Here is a 12,618-nt window from a genome sequence, read left to right on the forward strand (position 1 = left end):
GTGCAGGACTTGCTTCCTTTTTCAGGTCTGGTTCTTATGCTTTTGCTTGCTCTTGAGTAGTGGTTGACTATTGTGAAGATTTTGCTGCTCTTGCTGTTCAGGCTCTTTTTCCTTAGTGGGCTCATCTTGTGTGGTCCTATCTGTTGGTGATGGTGGTGGGCTTGGCATGGGATGATCATGTTGTTTTGTAAATGGTGAGGAAGGTCAGGGAGACATGTCACCTTGTTCATGTTGAGCCTCTCATTGTGCGGTTGCTTCCTCTGCTTGTTTTTGCTGCTCCGCCGCATCTTTAGCTTTCTTTTCTGCATTTTGAGCTTCTTTCAGCTTGAATGCTTCTGCCTCCTGATACATTCTTTCTAACAGATCCTTTGGATCTTTCGCTTGTTTCCGTGCAGGGTGCTTTGTTCTTGGTCCTTTCACTTCAATGGGTACCCACTTTGTAGGGTCCTTGCCTTGAGTTTGGCGGCTGCGTTCATAGGAGTGCTTTTCTCTCTCAAACCTGGCCTGCTTCTGTTGAGGCTCTTTCTACTGTGCTGCCACAGCTTTTCTTTTGATCTCTTCCCTTCGGACTCTTTTTTCCTCATTGTCAGAGCTTTCGCTACTATGTCTTTCTGGAGAGCTCTCAACAGATTCTTCATCGGATTTTTAAGGTCTCTTGGTAGATCTTGTGGCTCGAGGGGATGGTTGTGCGGACATGATCCATGTGTTTTGATTTGGGGTGGTGGCAAGTTATCTGCCATGCCGATAGCATGGTAGGCAATTCTTGTGAGAACCTCAGGGGCTCCCAGATATGTTATCTTACCCTCTTTCTTTGTCCCCTTCAGTGTGGACAACACGTACTGCACATGATCGATGGGTTGCCTAGTTGTCGACTTTAAAACTTGTGTAAATGTGGTCACCACCGCATGATTGGGTGTCGTGTACCTTGGCGGTCTCTTTGCGGGGAAGTGGAAGTGTTGGTGGTATAACCTTGTTGGTCCCTCCACTTGCTTTTGGATAAGATTAGCAAATGTAGTGAATCTGTCTCTTGCCCTCATGGTCATTCCTTCTGTCGGCAGCTTGAGAGCTTCAGCTACTATCTCTTTTGTGATACCACTTCTACCTTGTTTCCTTGTTGGTGAGAGATCTTGGCAGTTCCATCTTCCTTGATTGTGGACAAGAGCTCATAAGCTTTTTGGAAATCCACTCCACATGGCTCTTGTTCATAAAACTCTCTGAGGCCCAGCCTTCTGTTGGCTTCTTTTGTCTCGGGCTTTGCAGCGACATCATAGACTTCTTTTGGTAGAAGTTGCTGTTCTACCTGATGTCCTTCTTCCGTTTTGAATCTACCTGTGAAAACTATCGTGTTATTCTTTTCAAGTTGTTCTTCCGACACGTAGGTAGCTTTAGCCGTCTTTGTTGAATTGGGGTCCAGTTGGTATGGTGGTAGCTCTTGCAGCTTTTACTTTTGCGAGACCCTCTTCTTGGTTTTCTCTGCAGCTTGCATGGCTCCTGTTTACGTGAATAGAGTGTCAAAGTTAGCAAATTTTGCAGATTCTGCTCTAAAATGTCCTTCAGTCTGAATTGCTGACAAATTGAGTCCAATTTGCTTCAAATCAGTTTTTGAACATGCATAGATGCATAAAAACATGTAAAGGTCAAATTTATGAAGTCAAAACAAAAAATTGCAAGAAAAGTAAATAATCGCAATTTTTTACAGCTGAGTAATCTTTTCAACTTTTTGCAAATTTAGCATTATAGGCTTGAAGTATACATCAATTAGATTACTCTAAGTGAAATATGGGCTTATTTGGGGGCACAGGATAAAAACGTTGCCAGATTTAGGCTTTAGGTCTCTAAAACAGTAGATGTGAAGAAATTTTGAGATTTTGAGCTCCAAATTTGTTCAAACTTGGTTAGTGGGATTATGACATCATGTACTTCGGTCCCATGATGGCAAAGTTGCAAATTTTTCCCATCTTGGCCAAAAAGTAAATAATCATGATTATTAACTTTTTCATCGAAATGAACATTTTTTGGTACAACTTGGTTCTACGCATGATGTAGACCCTGTGTATGTGATATGAGGTGATTTGGATCAAAAAATGTTCTCATAACTCAGAAATTGGTTTGCAAGGACTTCTCTGTGTTTTTTTGGCAATTTTCCAAGTTATCATTGACCATTTTGTCTCATACTTGAAATTTGGCATGTAATAGGTGTGTACAAGTGATAGGTGAGGTGATGATACAATTTTCAAGCCAAAATATTACAAAAGTAAATAATCGCGATTATTTACAGCAGTCAACATTTTCTTGCAAAACTTGGAAATTTTGTCCTAAACATATTCTATACACCTACAAGTCAGTTTGGTCTTGTCGGCATCACTTCGTGCTTTGTCGACTCTGAAATCACTGATTTTTGTGACTACATGGCCTGTAGAGTTGGTTAGTCACTTTTAAGGCTATGGACTTGTCCGCAACATAGTCCTGAAGCAACCCATCCAGTTTTGGCCCATTTGGAGTCAATTTGACCTCTTATGTCGATTTGACGCTTTGTAGGCTTTGAGCCGTTTTTTAATTTTCGAGGGCTTGGTTTGATTGATTTTATGAAATCAATCATATGTTGTGTATAGACCTCATATACAAGCTGTCTGTGGAGTCAGAATCCAATTCTGTCATCTGCCAAAAACATAGCTTTTCTACTTGGGACCCCATTGACCCTTGCCGAATGGTCAACTGTTGATATAGAAGTGTTCTATTATGTTGGGGCATGCTACAGTTCAAATCTCATCTGATTTGGTTGAGCTGACACGTCGCTATAGTCGATTTTTGGTCGTAGGTCTTCGTGTACTACTCGCATTCTAGGGTTTTTTCAGGGGTTTATGTTGGAATTAGGGTTGCAGAGAAATGCACAAAGCTTGGAGAAGACGAAGGAAGCTCAAGGCACACAATAGAGAGTGTGTTACTTAGTGTGCAATGGAAAGATAGATAGCCTGGGCGTATATACAATGCACGGGGAAAAAACCTCCTAAAGAGGGAAAAAATGCCCCGACAGTCCTGCTGTGTTCACACACATCACTACCACATGTATATGGTAACAAATCCCCCCTTGGAGTGACGCGGTGAACGAGAGCTGGCACATGAGTAAAGGAAAGTGCCATGCACTGAGGACATGATCAGTCCACAAAGGGGAGTAAGCCCAGAGCTTTGCGGAAAGCTTCGAGCTTCTCACGAGACAATACCTTTGTGAAAAGATCTCCAAGGTTGTCCTGTGTTGGCACATAAGCCAAGCTAATCTCTCATAGAGCCTATCCCTGACATAGTGGTAATGCACCTCAATGTGCTTTGTGCGAGCATGAAAAGCTGGGTTCCTCGCAACTACCAATGCGCTCTGACTGTCAGTGTAGATAGTGTTGGTAGTGTCCTGTCCAACACCCAAATCAGCCATAAGGCGTTGGAGCCATACACACTCAACCGTAGCTGTGAAGACTGCCCTGTACTCAGCCTCACAACTCAAAGTGGCCATAGTAGGTTTCTTCTTGCTCAACCATGATATACATGAACTGCCAAGCATGAAACAAAAACCACTTGAGGACACTCGCATGTCAAAACAACCAACCCAATCTAAGTCCAAAAAAGCATGTAAGTCTGGTAGTAATGATCCCCCCTTGGGATAAAACAAGCCAAGATGTAAAGTGCCACTAAGGTAGCGAAAAATCCTCTTGACAGCCTGCCAATGCTTAGACCCTGGGCTATGCATGAATCTGTTGAGCTGTGAGACTCCAAACTGAATATCTAGCCTCGTGTTACACACATAAATGAGGCATCCAACAACATTTTGGTAAAGAGTGACATCTGTAGGATCACCAGCATCATGTAGACTCAATTTCAAACCTGTTTCCATGGGAGTGGCAATAGGTTTGCAATCCTCAAGTCCAAACTTACATAGCAATGTCTCTATGTAACTTTTTTGACACAAGACAATACTACCATCACACTGCTTAAACTTTATGCCCTAGTAATGATGCAACAGCCACAAATCTTTCATCTTGAAAGTAGAATTCAAATCAGCCTTAAATTCAGCAATATGTCTCTCATTTGGTCCAGTGATCAGCAAATCATTGACATAAAGAACCACAATGAGAAGTACATCACCCTCACGCTTTACATACAATGTGCTTTCTGTTGGACTGTTACGAAAGCCTTGTTTCACCAAATGAGTGTTAGCTTTCTCATACCAAGCACAATGATATTGCTTCAACCCATACAAAGCCTTGTTACATTTGCACACTTTGTCCTCTTGTCCTTTCTTGACAAAACCGCGAGGCTGCGTTAAATTAACTTCCTCAAATATGTCACAATTCAAGAAAGCAGTAACAATATATGATTGATGTACATCCCAACCAAAATGAGCCAATGCACATAGAAAACGTACAGTAGTCATACAACAAGTGGGAGCAAAGGTCTCTTCATAATCTATGTCTTTTTGTTGTGCATAACCCTTTGCAACAAGTCGAGCCTTATGGCGATCGATCTCACCATCTGGCTTGCGTTTCAACTTGTACACCCACTTCGTACCAATGGCCTTTTTTCCAGGAGGAAAATCACACAAAGTCTATGTGTCATTTTCTATAAGTGCATCATATTCTGATTGCATGGCAGCCATCCAATTTTCTAAATTTTGTGCTTCATCAAAAGACAGAGGTTCCTCAATATCATGTAACCTAGACACAGCCAAAGCATAACAATCTAATGCATAAGATGCATGGCGAGAGCCTGAACAAGTACGACTAGACAAACGTGCATCCAATTTACTATCACGCAAAGTGTGCACCAGCCATTTTGGCATACCTTTGGCCTGCTCATTTTCAGCCCTTTCCTCATCAAGTACATCATGTACATCTACATCAGTAATAGGCTGATCTATAACATTTTTGAAAACCCCCATAGGCTGTACATTTGCCTCATTGGAATTTACATTCGAACTTCCACCACTGAAAAGAGGCAACAAAGTGTCATAAATGTCATGTGAACTTACATTACTTTCTCTAGTACATGACAGCAAGGGCTGAACAAAATCTTCCACAAACACTACATCTCGTGAAACCAAAATACGCTTTGTTTGTGGATGATACAACCTGTAACCTTTGCTTTCAGCACTATAACCAACAAAAATATATTTGATAGCCTTATCATCCAATTTTATAAGCTACACTTGTGGCACTAAACCATAAGCCAAACAGCCAAAAACACGCATGCTCAATAGATGGCTTTCTATCATGCCATGCTTCATATGGAGTCATAGACTGCAACGCTTTTGTAGGACACCTATTGCGTACATAAGTGGCACACATGACAGACCCGAGCCAAAACGAATGTGGTAAAGCTTGACTCTTGACCATACATATTGCCATTTTCGTAAGAGACTTGTTTTTGCTATCAGCAACACCATTTTGCTGAGGTGTATAAGGCACTATATATTGGTGTTTTATCCCACGACTAGCCAGAAATGCATTGAATTTATGAGACATATACTCCCCCCTCAATCGGAACGGACGGTGCCCATAGTACATTTCGATACATTTTCAGCCATAGCCAGAAATTGTTTAAAGCACATAAAAACTTCGGACTTCGCTTTAGGCGGAAATACCCATGCATGCCTAGAGTAATCATCAATGAAAATCACGAAGTATAGGTAATTGCCCAAGGACGGAGTTTGCATGGGCCCACAAACATCACTATGCACAAGCTGCAACCTGCATGTGGCCCTAACTGAACCATCCTTTGGAAACATAGAATGTTGCATTTTACCCAAAATACAGCCTTCACAAACATGTTTGACAGGTGCTTGAAGAGGTGGCAAAGAAGCAACCATATTAGGATTTTGCAAACGCAGCAAACTGGCAAAATTCAGATGCCCAAAACATGCATGCTAAATTTTTTCATTTGAAATAGCCCTTGAATCAGCAACTGCATGAATTTGCAAAATTTTGTCCACACTTGTCATACAAAGTGAGCTTATATAGCCCACGGCACAAAAGGCCAGACACAACAATTTCATCACCAAAACTGAGATCATGAATTGTACATCTGTCATCCACAAATTTGACTACAAGTCCAAGTCCAGCAAGTGCGGATACAGATAAAAGATTCTTCTTGATCCCAGGTACATAAAGTGCATCAACAAGTGTGAAAGAACTACCATTTTCAGCAGTGAGCACAATCTTCCAACTCCCTAAACCGGAAAAGAGGCATTGTTGGCACAAGTGACTGAATTCCCATGAGGGACAGACTCGAGAGAGGTGTGATGTGAGGTAATGTGCTTTGTAGCACAACTATCAAAATACCACACATGTGAATCTGCAGCAATTGACAGACATGCATCATGGACAACAGGATTGTCAGTGCACTCTGCACTAAAAGCCCATTCTACATCAACATCAGCATCACAGTCTCCTTTCAGAGAAGACTAAACAATGGATGCATTTGTAGTGGAACCAGCATTTGCAGTGGAACCACCCTCTTTCTTCTTGGCCTCTTTGGCCTTCAACTTAGGACATTGCTCGATCAAGTGATCATTAGCTTTACAATAATGGCAACGCATCTTCTTTTTGCCCTTATCACCAGAATTTCCAGACGAATTGCTGCTAGCAGAAGCATTAGGAACAGAAGTTTTGCCACTCGCAGCAGAACCATAAGAAGTGGCTGCATTGCTGTTACCACCCTTTCTTTGAGAAGCAATAAAAGCCAGTTCAGTTGCACGCTGCCTAGTCCTGTTTTTTCGGGAAAGTGACTCTTGCAACAGCAATGTGCATAATGCATCAAACTTGACAACTTCAGGATTTCCTTGGGTCATAAGTCTCCAAGTACTAGCAAAAGTCTGGTAAGAATCTGGTAAGGCATCAAGAATAGTCTGCACAAGGGAACTGTGTAAAATGACTTCATCTGCAAAAATAAGTTGCTCATTGATATCCTTGACACCAGCATGGAAAGTGTCCATATCATTTTCCTCATGCATAATCTTCGATTCCAACTCTTTATGCAGCAAAGCAATTTTAGCCTCATTGCGGCTTGCATAAAGACCTGCTAGAATATCCCAAGCCTGTTTTGCAGATTTTGTTGAACGAATGTGAGGAACAATGGTGCGCTTCACAAACAATGCAATCAATGCATGAGTATGTGCATCCTTTATATCCCAACGAGCTTGTTCTGCCGTAGGCAAAACAACTCTAATAGCAGTAATCCTTGCAGCAAGACTTGCAACATCCTCAACATCGCCTGCATCCTCAGAACAGGACGTACATCAATGCCCTGCACAATATTTTAGACGCCCTTTAACACAAGAACATGTTACATCATGTAAGCCCACATAGGGTAATTGTCCCCATCCAATCTGTCCTCGGCAGCAAACATCTTGAACATATATGTGTTGTTGTCAGCCATGGTAAATGTCTGCACCTGATGTGAAAACTGCCCGAAATGAGGAGAAACTGAGTGAGACCTGCACGTGCTATATAGCACAACCCACAATGGACTGTATAGGACCTGTTATGCAGAAAACGGAACTGACAGAAATTCTGCACAAAATGACGAAATTGCCTATGCAGACCTACCTGTAGTGGAAACGGAGGCCGAAATGAGCTCAAAATTTTTGTCGACGTGCGAACGCTCACCAAACCTCACCGAAATATGATAAAATGACCAAGCATGTGCTGGAGCTACTGGCGACTAAGCCCGGGAGGATGCAACCTGCTCTGATACCAATTGTTGGAATTAGGGTTGCAGAGAAACGCACACAGCTTGGAGAAGACGAAGGAAGCTCAAAACACACAATAGAAAGTGTGTTAGTTAGTGTGCAATGGAAAGATAGATAGCCCTAGAGTGATGGGCGTATATACAATGCACGAGGGGAAAAACCTCCTAAAGAGGGAAAAAATGCCCGGACGGTCCTAATGTGTTCACCGGCTGTACAAAATGGATCATTGATAAGTATAGAACTTACCCCTTATGTCTTGTGTGAGACGGCGCTGAAAATAGGCAACTGTAGACTCCAAAAAATGCGTGCGAAGAAGGTCGAAGAGCTCTCTCTCCCAAGGCAACAAGTGGAAATGAGGTGATTTTAGCCTACCTTGGGTATCTATACTCGGACTTCTCGAATCATTTTTCCCAAACTCCCCTGTTATTCCTACTAAGCCATGAAATAAATGTTAGACTCAAAAATTTTCCCAATCGGATTCCTATAGCTCATTCTGTGAGAATTCTGCAAAAGTAGGTCCAGCTGCCTAATTTAGGCTTCCCGCTTCCATCTGTCGATTTGATTGAAATTTTTTGTGCATGTCCACCTTGTCTTTTTGATCATCAATGTATCTTCAGTTTTTCCATCTGAGCTCCTTTGCTATTTATTATTGATTTTTGACCTATTTATTAAAAAAAATCAAAGAAAATAACGAAATGCGCTAAAAAAGAAAAGTGAAAATCCAATAATTAAGAAAATCCATTGAAAAACACAGCTTTATTGTTTTTTGTTGGATTTCTCCATTTTTAGGTCTCGATATCAAGAAAAATGATTAAAAAGAATCAAAAAGGACTATTTTTTGATGATTTTTTGATAGTATGTACACTATTTACACTTATCGGGGAGATATCATCATTTAAATTCCCCTGTTGATGATTTATAAGGTCATTAATAGGTAATTTTACAAGAAATCACATGCTAACATCAAACTTTTTCCTCCCTCTTCAAACATTGCCCTTAATTACTTAGTGCCTTTCCACCCCTCCTAGATAGCGTACTCCGGGACGACTGTGTCCATGGGTTGAAAAATCGTGTCTATGCATAGCCTTGGTTGGCTCTACAATGCTTTGAAGATCAATGCAGTTCAAACCAGTATGTTGTGCAAGAGTTGGGTTTTCAGTAATTAACTCAAGGGTTTCTAATGTCGAGGCTTTCTGATGATGTCTTCCAAAGAGAAAATATTGTAGATTGTGTGCTCTTTGCTTGATTACACCATCAGGATGCTTTAGTACGTTGATTGCCTGAGTTGTTGGTATACTTTTGACTGCTGTCGAGCTTTTACTCGCCATTGATACCTTGGTTTTGTTGGTGTAGAATGGTGTGGTTGAGTGTTTGGAGACTTAACTCTCCATTGTTTGATTGGCTTTACGGTTTGCGGAGAAGAAAAGTGCTCTTTTTTCTTCCAAATCCATACCATGTTAGGTTCCTTACTCGGAAATGCTCGTCTCTGTGTTTTGATCTTTGGAATCGTCTTTGGTATTGTCGATGATTTTTTGGGCACCCAGATTTGAATCGGCTTGTCCTTAAGCTATGCTTTCAGTACCCAAATTTGCATGACTCCTCGCATGCTACTTGTAGCATTTACTTGTCCATAGGATGGAGAAGATTGATTGCTTCCTGGTTTGTTCTGTTGGTAATTGCCTGTCCATTCCTCTGTGCTTGGTGCAATTAGAACAATGAGTTGTCCACCTTTAAGTGATAGCTTGAGCTGATTCGTATTACAATCTGGTACTGCCTTGTACGTCCACATCCATGAGATTCCAAGAATCATTGTCTCATTCATGTGTTCATCTGGTAAGCATACAAACTGATGAGGACATGAACATCCATGTACTATCACATTTAAGTTGACTACTCACAATGCTGGTGTTGGGTTCTTGTTGCATCCTTTGATAGTCGCTATTCCTGCTACTGTCAAAGACTGACTTATGGCTTTCTTGTACATGAAATAATTGAATTCATTTACTCGAGCTCATGTGTCGACCAATGTATTTGTGCTATGATTGTTGAGTTGTACTTTGATGCGAAGGTCCAATCCATCTAATCATTCATCATATGTTGACCCTGCATCTTTCTCCAATTCCCATTGTCGGTCATCTATTTCCAGAGTGTTGATGGGAGTAGGTGTTTGTTGATTCTTGAGAGCAGCTTTCCTTTTGAGTACCCAAAGCCGAGCTTCTTCTTGGGCTTCATCAATAACCTGCTGTCGTTTTATCTTCCTTTGCTTGACTGCATGCATTCTTTCTAGCAATTTATTGGTTAGTGACACATTATACTTCTTTAAATGACATCCACTAATCGAATTAGCCATTGGTTCACCATCTAGGGTGGACAACTTAACTGCTCCACTTGGAGATACATCTTCAATGATAAACAATCCGTTTCCCCTTTTCTTAAACTTGGGAATGTGTTGCTTAAGGAAATAGAGTAAAACTAAGTCCCCTGTTTTGAAGATTTTTGTGATTAAATGGGAATCAAAAAAACTATTTTTGCTTTTGCTTTTGTGCATAAATGTGAGCTACAATAGTTAGCCTTTGCTCATCTAGCTTTTCTAAATCTTCAAGTCTCTCTGACAATTCATGTCCAGTCCACTCAAGATCTTTAGCTACCCTTAGTATCGGCAATAGAAATTCTATTGGCAATATGGCATCAAGATCATAAACAAGGTTAAAGGATGTAGCATTTAAAGCTATTTTGAATGAAACTCGATAAGCCCATAGAGCTCCATGGAGATTCATTTCCCAGTCTATCCTTCCTGAACTGACCACTTTAGCCAATACCGAGCTAAGAATCTTATTTGTATGCTCAGCTTGTCCGTTTGCTTGTGGGTGATAGGGAGCCGATTTGTTATGGATGACCATAAATTCATTAAGACGATACTCAATTACCTCATTGAGGAAATGAGTTCCTCTATCACTGATAATTTCTATTGGCAGTCCATATCTTGTGAACGCATACTCATATAAAAATGCGGCAGTGGTTATGGCATCATTCTTTTGAGTTGCTTTAGCCTCGGTCCACTTGGTCAAATAGTCCGTAGCTACAATGATATATTGAGCTTGGGTTCTATAAGTAGGTGGTTGTATTGGCCCAACAAAGTCTATACCCCATTTTGAGAAAGCTCTAGCTCCCATCATTGGTCCTTAGGGCATGCTATCTACACGTGTTGGCATTTTTGCTCGTTGACAAGCATCACATCTCCGAACATATTCTTTGGCATCTACAAAAAGTGTTGGCCACCATATGCCTGCCATTAAGATTGCTCTTGTGGGCTCACTACAAAAGTGACCTCCAGCTAATCCAGCATGTGCTTGTTCTATTATTGGAATATACTCGTCTTCATTTGCACAAAGACGCAGATGTTGCTCATTACCTCTCCGATACAATTGGTTTCCAATAAGAGCATAATCTCTTGCTTCAGTTTCAATTGCTCTTGACGACGTTTACTCATATCCTCAGGAAATGTACAACTCGATAAGTAAGCAACTAGATAGTTACTCCACTTAGGAACATGCGACATTTGGAACAATGTTACATGAGGTATGGGTGTTTGGTTTTTACATTGGGGACGATCCCTTACAAAAGAGCAAACATCACTCCTCATAGTTGGCCAAAATACTCCAAGTCTCAAGATTCATTGCATAGTTTGATCTTCCGCAAAGTGAAGTCCTACTATGGTAATATGTGCTTAGCTTAGGTATTGGGTTTTCTCTTCAGGATGAATGCATAAGAGCAAGATTCCATCTCGATTTCTTTTGTAGAGCCTTCCAGCTAGTAATTGATACATACCCAATTGCTTAATTAATCCGATTGTAATAGGAAGTGGTATTTGCAAATCCACTTGAGCTATGGTCATCAATGATACCATATTTTCTGACCATCGAGGTATCATTTCCACGGAGAACAGATAGGCATCTGGTAGATCATCATCTACCCCTTTAGGTGATTCCCCTGAAACAATCCTTGCCAAATGATCTGCTCTTTGGTGAGTAGTGCCCTTTTTTACAACTACAGTGAAATCAAATCCCAAAAGAATGATGAACCATCTCACTATTCTTCCTGTGTTGCATGGCTTGTTGACCAGGTACAATAAGGCTTGGTGGTCCACAAAGAACACAAATTTGTTGGCTAATAGGTAATGTCTATACTTTTTTACGGCATAGATCATTCCTAATTCTTCCCTTTTGGTGGTGGTATAATTTTTTCTGCCATGTTCAACTGTCGGCTAGCATAAGAAATAGGAAATCAATTTTCCCGTCTCTTGGTTGAGCTAGTATACACCCGATGGCAAAATTGGAAGCATCTACATGTATGTGGAATATCTTATTCCAATCTGGTGCTTTCAATATTGGAGCTGAAGTGAGAGCTTGATTAAGCTTCATGAAGGATTCTTCACATGCCTAAGTCCACTCAAAGTGTGTAATCAAGCTATACATGGGTTTTGCAATTATAGCGTAAATGTAAATAAACCGTCTATAATATCCACAATGCCCCATGGAGGCTTGAACTCCCTTGACCGTTTTCGGTCTAGGCAAATCAGCAATAACATGATTTTATCCATATCAATAGCTATACCATTTTTAGACACTATATGTCCAAGAATTTTTCCTTGTCTACCCATGAATGTGCACTTTTCAGGATTTAAGCAAATCTTATAAAGTCTACATTTTTCGAATACCTTTTTGAGGTGTTCAAAATGATCACCTCGGATTGATGAATGTACGCATAGATCGTCCATATATACCTCCAAGAATTTCCTTAGATATTCTTTAATATCATGGCTCATCAATCTTTGAAAAGTAGCAGGAGCATTAGTTAACCCAAAAGACATAACCCTATAGGCA

General features: G+C 40.8%; 1 pseudogene; it reads left to right on the top strand.

The window, feature by feature from the left end:
• The first annotated feature begins 1,035 nt into the window (after nucleotides 1-1,035).
• The window catches only part of LOC147449212 (large ribosomal subunit protein P2-like), a 41,593-nt pseudogene continuing 30,010 nt past the window's right edge, over nucleotides 1,036-12,618 (top strand).

This window comes from Adiantum capillus-veneris, chromosome 10 (genome assembly GCF_014529385.1).
Source record: "Adiantum capillus-veneris isolate H3 chromosome 10, ASM1452938v2, whole genome shotgun sequence".
Classification (NCBI taxonomy): Eukaryota; Viridiplantae; Streptophyta; class Polypodiopsida; order Polypodiales; family Pteridaceae; genus Adiantum; species Adiantum capillus-veneris.